Genomic DNA, 9,974 nt, shown 5'->3' with positions numbered 1-9,974 from the left:
CTAAAGCTCAGACTGCTGGATGCATAAGGTGCCGAAACCAACAGCAGGTTGGTTAACTCTTTGATTTAGGTTTATTTCGTTTATGCGGCCTTGGTTTGTCATTTCTCTGAATCACGGATATGACCACACACATGTTTGAGGAGGGTTGCCTCTGTAAAAACGGTGCGGGATCCTGTAAGCACAGGCTGGTGACAGCTCTTCTTCGTATTTGGCTATGTCCTGCGAGGCTTCAACAGCATGATTGAGTTATTTTCTGGAACAATAGCACAGGATAATCTCTGTGTCCTTCACATTCATCTCGGAGTCTATATTCAAAGGAGGAATTCTCTTTTTCTCTCACTGGATGTGTGTATTTCACTCTCTCTCTCTCTTTCTTTTCCTCCTCATCTGTTCTACATTTTCTTCTAATTGCCATTTTTCAAGTTACAGTCATCTGTTATTGTTAGGGTTAAAAATGTCAATCACACAAGTACCAGAGTTCTGCATGTGTATGTGTGTGGGTAAAATGTCTTGTTTCCATCTTGTTTCTACTCAGACATGTGGAGATGTGGCAGATGTGTCCTGTTTTTGTTTCAAGGTGATGTTGGTGTAAGAAAAGGCTCTTGCTAGCTTGTGGTTTTGCATTGGTACATGGTTTGAGCAATTACATCGTTTTTTGTTTCTACATGGAGTCACACCTTTTACTAAAATCTGAAGGAAAGATGTTTTGTGTTTCATTAAAATATCTAAGAAACGGAAATGCGGATAAATAAATATACAACAACCTCTCAAACTAAGAAATTAGCTTGAGTAAACTCTGCTGTGTCCATATGATTCGGACGTTGATGTTATTTTTAGTAAAAGATAACAACTTATTTTTATCTTCCCGTCCATTTCTTTCTCAGCACGTTTATGCGGGTTATGGAAAGCATGTGTGGTTGAGGCAGATATGTTACTGGGATTCATTTAGCCATGTAAGTGTTACTAATCAGATCCTGACTACTTTTGTTTTTCTTTTCTTCTTCCTTTCCTCTCTCATTTTTTTCTCCTCGGTTTTGGTGGGATGATGCCAGCTTCCTTTTCCTCTCACCATGTCAGATCATCTATGGGAGCGAAGCAGACCAGGAAAAGCTCATTAAATGGCTAAGGATATTGAGTTTATTCGGCCCAGTCAGAGCTGGTAAAAAGGGCTCGTATATTGTGGGAGTGGGAAAAGAGGGGTCTCGCACCAAATCAACCTTTTTGTTAACCTAGAAAAGTCTGTTCCCATTTCTGTGTGTTTTTCTGATTTTCTTTTAGTTGGGTGTATTAAATAGGCCTTGCAGTTACTCATCTGTCCCAGAATCCCTGTCATTTGCTGGAACAACCATCCACAGTGTTTTCTTAATAGGATGACCGGCTTCCTGGCACAGTCCTGGTTTCACAAGGTGTGTCCTGATAAGTATAATATTAATAATAAAAATAATAATATATCACCTATATTGCAGCCGATGAATGTGTAGCCTATATACATTTGCATTGTTTCTGTGTTGTTATTATTAACATTTTGTGTTAAAGTTATCTGATGAAACTGAAATAATGAAATGTTTTTAACAATGAATATGCATGTAAATGTGAAATACAGTTATATGACATCCGTTTTTAAAAGTAAATAATTCTGACAATACCTGGTTTTGTTCTTTTAAGTCATTTGAGCTGCAAAAAAACGGTTAAAAAAAAAGAAAACAAGAAATCGAAATGTTACAGTAATTTAAAATGGTAAAAACCATAATTATATATCTTCTCAACTGTAAGGGGTCAGTAATATTACCAAGGGGCAGCATGTATATTTGAAAATAGCAGAGGGCCTAAAACAGACCCTTGTGGCACTGTGGAACAAAATGGTAATGTCAGATACATACGATTTAAACCATCTTAATGTCTGTCTCTGAATACCAGTGTAATTTTGTAATCGATCTAAGAGTACACAGCACTATGATAAGCTTAATAACGACCAGATTGAAGTTGTTGTTGTTTTTTTGGGGGGGGGGGGATTTGTGGAAAGTAATTAATACTTTTATTCAGCAATGATGCATTAAACTGATAAAAAATTACAGTAAAAACATTTATAAAGTTACAAAATATTTTTATTTGAAATAAATGCTGTTCTGCAATGCTTTCGAACTTTCTGTTTCTTTTCCTTATCTTTTGACAGTTAAGAGTTCGTTATACTATAAAAAAATACCCTGTAAGTTTCAAAACTGAAAACTTCATTGTTATTCCAAAAACAGCTTTTATTGAAACCAAAGCCAGAAAACGACAGGATCTAAAAAGTGCCTTCGCAGAAGCGCCTACGTCCACATTACCGTGTCTTTTGCGCCACCCACTTGAGCGTTAGTGAATAGTTGCATGAGAACGAGAAAAGATCGACACAGGATCAATACCATTACCTTCCAAAGGATCATAATGCTAGGATAGTGTTTTTTTTCTTTGTTTTTTTACAATGTGAATGTCTCAGCAGTGCATTATTTGTTTGTATTCGGTACATTTCACTGTGGATTATTTGGTAAATTTTGGCGCAGGCTTTGTAAACAGACTTAAACAAAATGGATCTGCCAGCAACGCCACAGACATGTAAGTTAGAGTCCTGCACGGGTTCGGGTACCCGTGGGTACCCGACGGGTGACCCGCAAATTTTGATCAAACGGGTGAAAAATATCCAACTGTGTCGGATACGGATACGGTGCGGGTCGGGTCGGACACGGGGGAAACACGGGTCTAAACACGGGTTTAAAACAATCACATGCAAACGTAAAAATATATGCATATTTTTAGGAACACATCTACAAAAATATACCTGTATTTCAAGTTGATAAAATAATTTAAAATCCACATCAGTTTATTTGTGCCCACGCGCCACGCCCTCCCAGGATCTATAACGTTAACTTACCTAGGCTACTTTCACTTTTAAAAATTCCTCATAACCGCGCGCGCGATCTGCTTGCAGTTGTCGAGATGGATGCTGAGGAGTTGAAGAAAAGAATAGCTAGTGGAGATTGTAAAGTTGTCGACAATACGTCATCAAAAGTCAAGTCCTGTGTGTGGGAGAAATTTGGAGTTATCTGAAGAAAACAATATTGTGAAAGGCTTTGCTGCATTTCGTGTTGGATAGCCGCAAATGTGGAACTTCATCGCCGAGGAAGCACGCAGATAATTGTGGTAACAAAGCAGTTCTATCGAACAGTATTTTTCAAATTTAATACTGTTAAGTATGTGTGGTGTGCAGGGCGTGTTTGAACCCAAAATTATCAGGTCTAGGCTAGACGAAATTGCGTGGCAGATATAGTGTTGTAGCCGCGTCTGTTAGGCTACTCAGTTTTGTGGTAACGTTAGCCATGTTCTTCATGTACCGGCCTTTTGACAGCTTCGGCTGAAGTTGTCCTTGTGTTAATTGTCGTTATAACTTCTGTATGACCTGGCAATAAACATTTTTGTAATTGTGTCTATAATGTGATTGGCTAAACTGATTTTATTTCGGGTGCGGGTCAGGTGTCGGTTCTATTTTAAGCGGGTCGGGTGCGGATTTTAATTAGTGCTGTTGACGGATAATGGGTCGGATGCGGTTTGAAGCACTGCAGGTATGGGCGGGTGCGGATTTACAAAATCGGACCCGTGCAGGACTCTGATGTAAGTAACCATGTTTATTCTAATGCCTGATCTGTGATCAGTGATTTCTGATGTATAATTATTCAAGTTTAGACAGATTATCTCTTAAAATCGTTCAATAAATGCATCATAAATCAGTGACTAAACAATCAACTTCACGTTGTTTCTCTTAGTAGGATGAAAATAATCTTATTTAAACTGTGATTAAATTACATACAGAAAGCGATCAAAGAACGCTCCCTTTCCAATCTCCCAGGCTCTCAATCACACAGCATTTAAGTTTATCTGGACACTAGTCAAAACTCGTAATGAAATCAATGACACTGTTACACTGCACAACGAAGCTCTTACTGTATTTACATCGTGTTTGCATTGTTATTTGGTGAAAGCATTCGTGAGAGTGCAGAAACTGCGTTGCAATGATGAGATCTCTTCATTCACGCGATCAACAGACTGACTGTCATCTGCACAATGCTCATCACTGCAACATTTTATGTGGTGGGAATACATCTAACTTTTCACGATTCGTTAATCTCGATGGCTGTAATAGTAAAAACGTAGTAAAAAAAGATTTTGAGAGAGTTCCACTTGTAATACTAGCTATTTCATATGCAAAGATGTCAGCCAATCACAGCAGTGGGCGTTTACACTGAAGTCTCACAGCAGACACGCCCCTTCAAACAGAGCATTCAAATCAGAGACCAAAATCAGGCTTGGAAAAATGCCTTTTATTTGTAAATTATGAAAATTATACTAACATTATAAGGGCACCCCAGGAATCATTATAAAATAATCCAGTTCATGACCCCTTTAAGCCGCAACTGTTTTAAACATTGATAATAATAATAATAATACATTTTCTTGAGCACCAAATCAACAAATTAAAATGACTTCTGAAGGATCATGTGACACTGAAGACTGAAGTAATGTAATGTCGTAATGACAACACGTGACGTTCTTAAAGCTGTTCACGTCCCCGGACTGGGAATTATATGTTTCTATGGCAACACTATCAACGGCCAAACAGTGATCAGGTGGTACAGCGGTCACCAGAGGTGGAAAGAGTACTGAAAATTTGTACTCAAGTACAAGTACCGTTACATTGCTGAAACAATACTCAATTACAAGTAAAAGTACTGGTGTCAAAAAAGTACTTAAGTAAAAGTACAAATTACTCTTCTCAAAAACTACTCAGAGTACTAGTTACTAGTTACTTTTTAGCTGGCGATAGTTAATGTATTACCAATAAATATTCAACCAAATCATAGATTTATGTAGAAAATAGCTACTTTTAACACGTTTTACCTTATTGTCGAAGGACATTAGTCATGATACTGGAATTTCTAACTTCAATATGACACCTTGAAATATGTCAATATTCAGTAGGCCTAGCCTATAATTTTTAATACCATCGGGAAAACTACCACATACTAAATATTTTAATATATACATTTTTGTCCATCCATTTTGTCAAGGCAATCATTATTTTCAAGCATCGAAAAACACAACACTCATTGTAACAGTAATCTATTTGAATGGAAAAGTTTAATTCAAGTCTTCTGAAGAGACACGTCCACTTTATACCGTGAGATTTTAATTTAGGCTTTTGTTTACATATTTAAACATTGATCAATAACCATTACAATAATCTAACTTAAATATTTACTCACTCAGTGTATTTGTCTTTACAATAAGGTAAACGTTTACTGTTGCAATAGCTCACACACAGCACAAGGAAGCTTGATTTCAAACTGAATTTAATTTGCAAAAAAGACTAGATTTTTCATAAATTTTGACAGCGTTTAATTCAAGAGCATGGAGAGATTGGAGCTGGACGTCATTTGAGTCTGCAGTGAGAACCACTTGGAGAGATTCGCGAATCGCGATTGCACATGATATGACACAGTCCGAGAGCGCACACTCAATATCCGAGTCCAGTTCATTCGTATATTTGAGAGCTCGCGTCCAGTTTTCTGCGATTACTTGAATGTGCCCTCGCGTTACAATATTGCACTCGTGACATTTGCCATTAAAAAATGCCATAGAAACTTGCAGGTATTAATAAAATTATGCGTAATAGGCCTACCTGCAATCCCGCGCTGAGAGGAGGCGGGTGTGTCAAACTCGCTGTCGTTGAGATGAGAGAATGCGAACGCGCAGCTGGTATCGTATCGGTGTATAGGCCTATACTGCAGAAAATGAGTAGCCTATTGACTGACAGATATTTAAGTATTGATATGTATCAAAATATAGTTATTTTGACAATACTACTATGTAGTTTGTTGTTTCTCCAAACGTTCAGTCCAGCCATTAATCACTCTGAGCTCCTTGCCTCCTTCAGCTCTTCAAAACCTGCTGCGACTGCGGCGGCATTAATTCAGTCCAAATATCAGGGGTTTTATTGGTCCGTTTACGATCGAATATTTTTATTGGCTACCTAAATGCCGGTCAAAGATTTGAATATCAATTCAAATTGTACTCAGTAACGAAATGTGATTTTACAAGTAACGAAGTAGATTACTTAGCTTAATATGTACTTGAGTACAAGTAAAATTACAGATTTAAAAATATAATCAAAAAAGTACAAGTACCCAAAAAAACTACTTAATTACAGTAACGTGAGTAGTTGTAATTCGTTACTTCCACCTCTGGCGGTCACATGGTACAAGTAGGAGCTCTCAGGAAATTCCCAGTTTACAAGCTGTAATTCTGAGTTCTACAAGGACAAACGCTTTTTACAAGTTGGAATCTCATATAATTACAGTAAATACAACATGGTGTGAACGCACCTTAATACACACACAAACATAAACACAGTAGATCTTTACCTTTTTTGCAGTTCAAATGAATTATTTTAGTCTAAAACTGCATGTATAAAAATGACACAAGCTACCACTTGACATTTCACATAACATGTGCATTTATTTATTTAGATTAATCTGGTCACCCTGTTTCTTCCATTACATCTCTCTCTATAGAATGGATGGAGAATAACTGGAAAGACTGACTTTATTTATTCTAATTGCCCCACTGGTCTTATGCTACGTACATCCCATTCCAGCGTTCCGGCAACCATCAGGTGTTTCATTTGCTTCCCTCAATGCTCCCTGGGAAATGCGGTTTGCAGGACACCCACACAATCAGGATGTTCATTTCACACTGTTCATGCAATGGGATTTATGTCATAGATACAAAAAAAAAAAAATTCCTCTCTCTCTCTTTCTCTTCTTGCATTAAAGCGTGTTTCTAAACTACTAGTCAGAAATCCAGCCCTCTTTCTGTGAGTCTGCCTCCTGGAACAGTCACTGGAAATGACACCTGCGACACAGCCGCGATGGCTATAAAATGACAAATTCGAAGAGGGGAAGGAGAAAAAGCGAGAATGAAAGAAAGAGCAGAAAAAAAAAGTGTGTGATGGGAGAGCAGGGTTTTCTCAGCGCTGGTTGGAGCAGATGGTGAGCACATTTTGCACATCATTTGTGAATGATTTCAAAATCTATTTATCTATTCCAAAGAGATCGCTGGAATCCCCATCTGCCTGTCTTTTTTCTTCTCTCTTCTATAATCGTTTCCATCCCTCCATCTTACAGCGTTGCAAACGGAGAAGTCGAGGAGGCTGGCTCGAAGAAGAAGAGAGAGAGAGAGACAGAAGACAGAGAAAGAGGGGGCCTCCATCATAAAGAATGTAATACTGCCACTGTTGAACATCGGCAGGGAGCTACAGGCAGAAGCCCTTCAGAGTGAGTGATTGACTTTAATGTAAATCACAGGTCTGACAGACCACAGCACAACAGGAATGCTCAGAACTTTGCGTGTGTCTGAGCATAAGTAAATACGCATGAAACTTGTACATAAACATGCCACTTTGCTTTTAAGAATTCTGAAAGACCCCTACATAAACATACTTACCCGCAGCCCTGCTAACACGCACCATAACCTGCTTTAGGTTTGCAAGCGTTTAAGTCCGCATTATGTTTCCATGCTGCTACATGTGTCTATTGAATTAGCATCTTTAAAGACACTTCATCATTAAAATGACCTGCAGATATTCCGAGTCAGATATCGCTAAGCATCCTGAACATGAACAAATCATGGTTAGTGATTATGTTTGGACGCGTGTGTTTGTTTTGATTGGTCGCTCCAGCATGCTGGCATCCAAGCGTGACTTTTCATCTTCCTGCAGATCTACGTACAAAGTCTGTGCTTTAAAAATAATGCTTGTCTAGCAAGCATCCATCAACGAGGGCTGCACTGCTGTAATGTTTTGTCCAGTCTTTTGGTCTCCTGCTGTCCCCATCAAACACATCAGCATGGAGGAAAAACTATTACCACTTAGAGGGAAACAGCGAGAGGAAAGTGCGTGCTATGCAGTCCGCATAGTGAAGCGCAAGGTTATAAATCTCTCTTTTATTCAAGGGCCGACGCTTTGGTGTTAAAACCCAAAGCGTTGCATTGGGAAAGTGCAACAGATCTAAGAGGGCTCTCTAGAAACGGACAGCCATCAATTGCTTCTCTATGAGTTTGGAAGGAGAGAAACAGAGCGATCGATCAAACTCCTGTTGATCATACTGACAGATATTTCCCGCTCTCGGGACATTAAGTGATTTGATATAGCAGATGCCAGGATTAAGACTGTTTGCAAGTTTCTCAGTGGGATCTGCGGAAGCATTTTCTCTGGTCTGAAGGCAACATGTGCAGTGTTTGTATCTGTATATCCTCATCTTGACACTTTATAACCTACAACAAAATTATTACAACTCATGACACTTAATTATCCTGATTTAATATCCTGTGGTTTCTGATGATACTTGTTACTGTAACTGCCAGGGAAGCACAAGCTCATGTTGTCTTAAGCCTTTCACTATTACATCATTTCCTGTGTGGGCATCCACAGATGATGAAATGATCGTTGTTTTACCCACTCTAAAAGCGGACAGGATGATAATCCCAATGAAAGCATAAAAGTCTACATTATATCCATAAAAAGCAACTGTACATTTGAAGGCTAAATGCATTTGCAACAATGCGTTTGGCGAGAATCCCATCGCAAATTCAGTGCGTCACATTAGGCTCTTTTTTTCTGTCCTGACTATTCCTAAGCTGCCAAAATATATTTTTCCAAGAGTTATATTCCTGTCCTTGAGAAAGACAACCACTACAAAGGCTAAAAATGAGTAGGAGAAAAAAAGAACGAAATGAAACGCTGAAACATACGGGAGTTCGCTGAGCACAAAAGACGCCAGCGTTTTAATGGGTTCCATATCGGAATTTCTCTGACTGCCAATCACAGAACAAAATGACATCATCTTAAACTCTGTTACACAACAAACATGCATTTAAGCAAATAATCTAATAGTGGAATCATTGCTGGCGTAGACAAGACAATTGATGTGTTCCATATCAGATTTTCATTACAGTAAAGAACCAGCTTTTGATTGACAGCTGAAAATGTACTGGTGTAGGAATATTTTCACCTCATCACAGACATGTAAAAAAAAAATGGGTTTGCATATTGAGGGTAAAATTGTGCAAAACAACGACTGGTAATTGTTACAGAAGATGTACAGTACTGCGCGGTTTAACAACAGATTCAGATTTCAGTCTGTATGATTTATCGACTACACATTTCTTTTGGATGCTTAATGACATTAAAGACAATAGATGACATGTAGGTGCAACGTTACTTATAGTCAACAGAATGTGTTAAAGGGACCATCAAAATAAAGTGAAACCTTTTTGACTTATTGGAACAAACATAATGCATTGTGAGGAATGTTTCAACTGTTTATATAATGAAAGTCAGTGAGGTCCAAAACAACACTATACTCCTTTGACTTTCACTATATGGCCAAACACATTCCTTAAAATTTCATATACAGGCATGTATGACAAATGATGAAAGTTTTAATTTTGTAGTAAACTATCCCTTTAAAATAACTTTTATTTGAAACGCCATCACCTTCATCAGCATGTCCATGTATAAAGTAATGCCACACTCTGTTGGAAAACAGCTCTCATATTTAAGTGTGTAAAGTGCAAGCGGGCTTCCAAATAACAGGTGATTTTACAGAATCGCCTGCCATAGTCTTATGCAATGAAGTGTTTATTACGTCAGCACTTTTAAGTCAGACCACCACAAACCTCCAGCCGTGCTTTTGTTTCATGCCATGGACTCAACAACTGGTTAGGAATTGCAAAGTTGATACAAATAGCATCCAAATTGGATGAAAGCATCCAAAAGTCAGTTTGAGATTCGCAGGTGGTTCAAATTGAAATGTAATCAGGCTAGACTTTATTGCAATGGGTATTAGAAACCATTCTATAAAAATATTAAATTTCATTATTTAAAT

At 38.1% G+C, this 9,974-nt stretch overlaps 1 long non-coding RNA gene across 1 annotated transcript in view; it reads left to right on the top strand.

Annotated features, from left to right (window-relative positions):
* Positions 1–1,304: 1,304 nt before the first annotated feature.
* Positions 1,305–9,974, top strand: part of LOC311070122 — a 31,828-nt gene continuing 23,158 nt past the window's right edge. The window contains exons 1-3 of the long non-coding RNA XR_014603619.1: positions 1,305–1,406; positions 6,603–7,079; positions 7,215–7,364. This is a non-coding gene — a long non-coding RNA (uncharacterized lncRNA). The remainder of the gene's footprint in view (positions 1,407–6,602; positions 7,080–7,214; positions 7,365–9,974) is intronic.

This window comes from Abramis brama, assembly GCF_963993115.1.
Source record: "Abramis brama genome assembly, chromosome: 19".
Taxonomy (NCBI): Eukaryota; Metazoa; Chordata; class Actinopteri; order Cypriniformes; family Leuciscidae; genus Abramis; species Abramis brama.
Note: the sequence above shows the minus strand (reverse complement) of the source record. Positions and strands in the feature narration are given on the sequence as shown.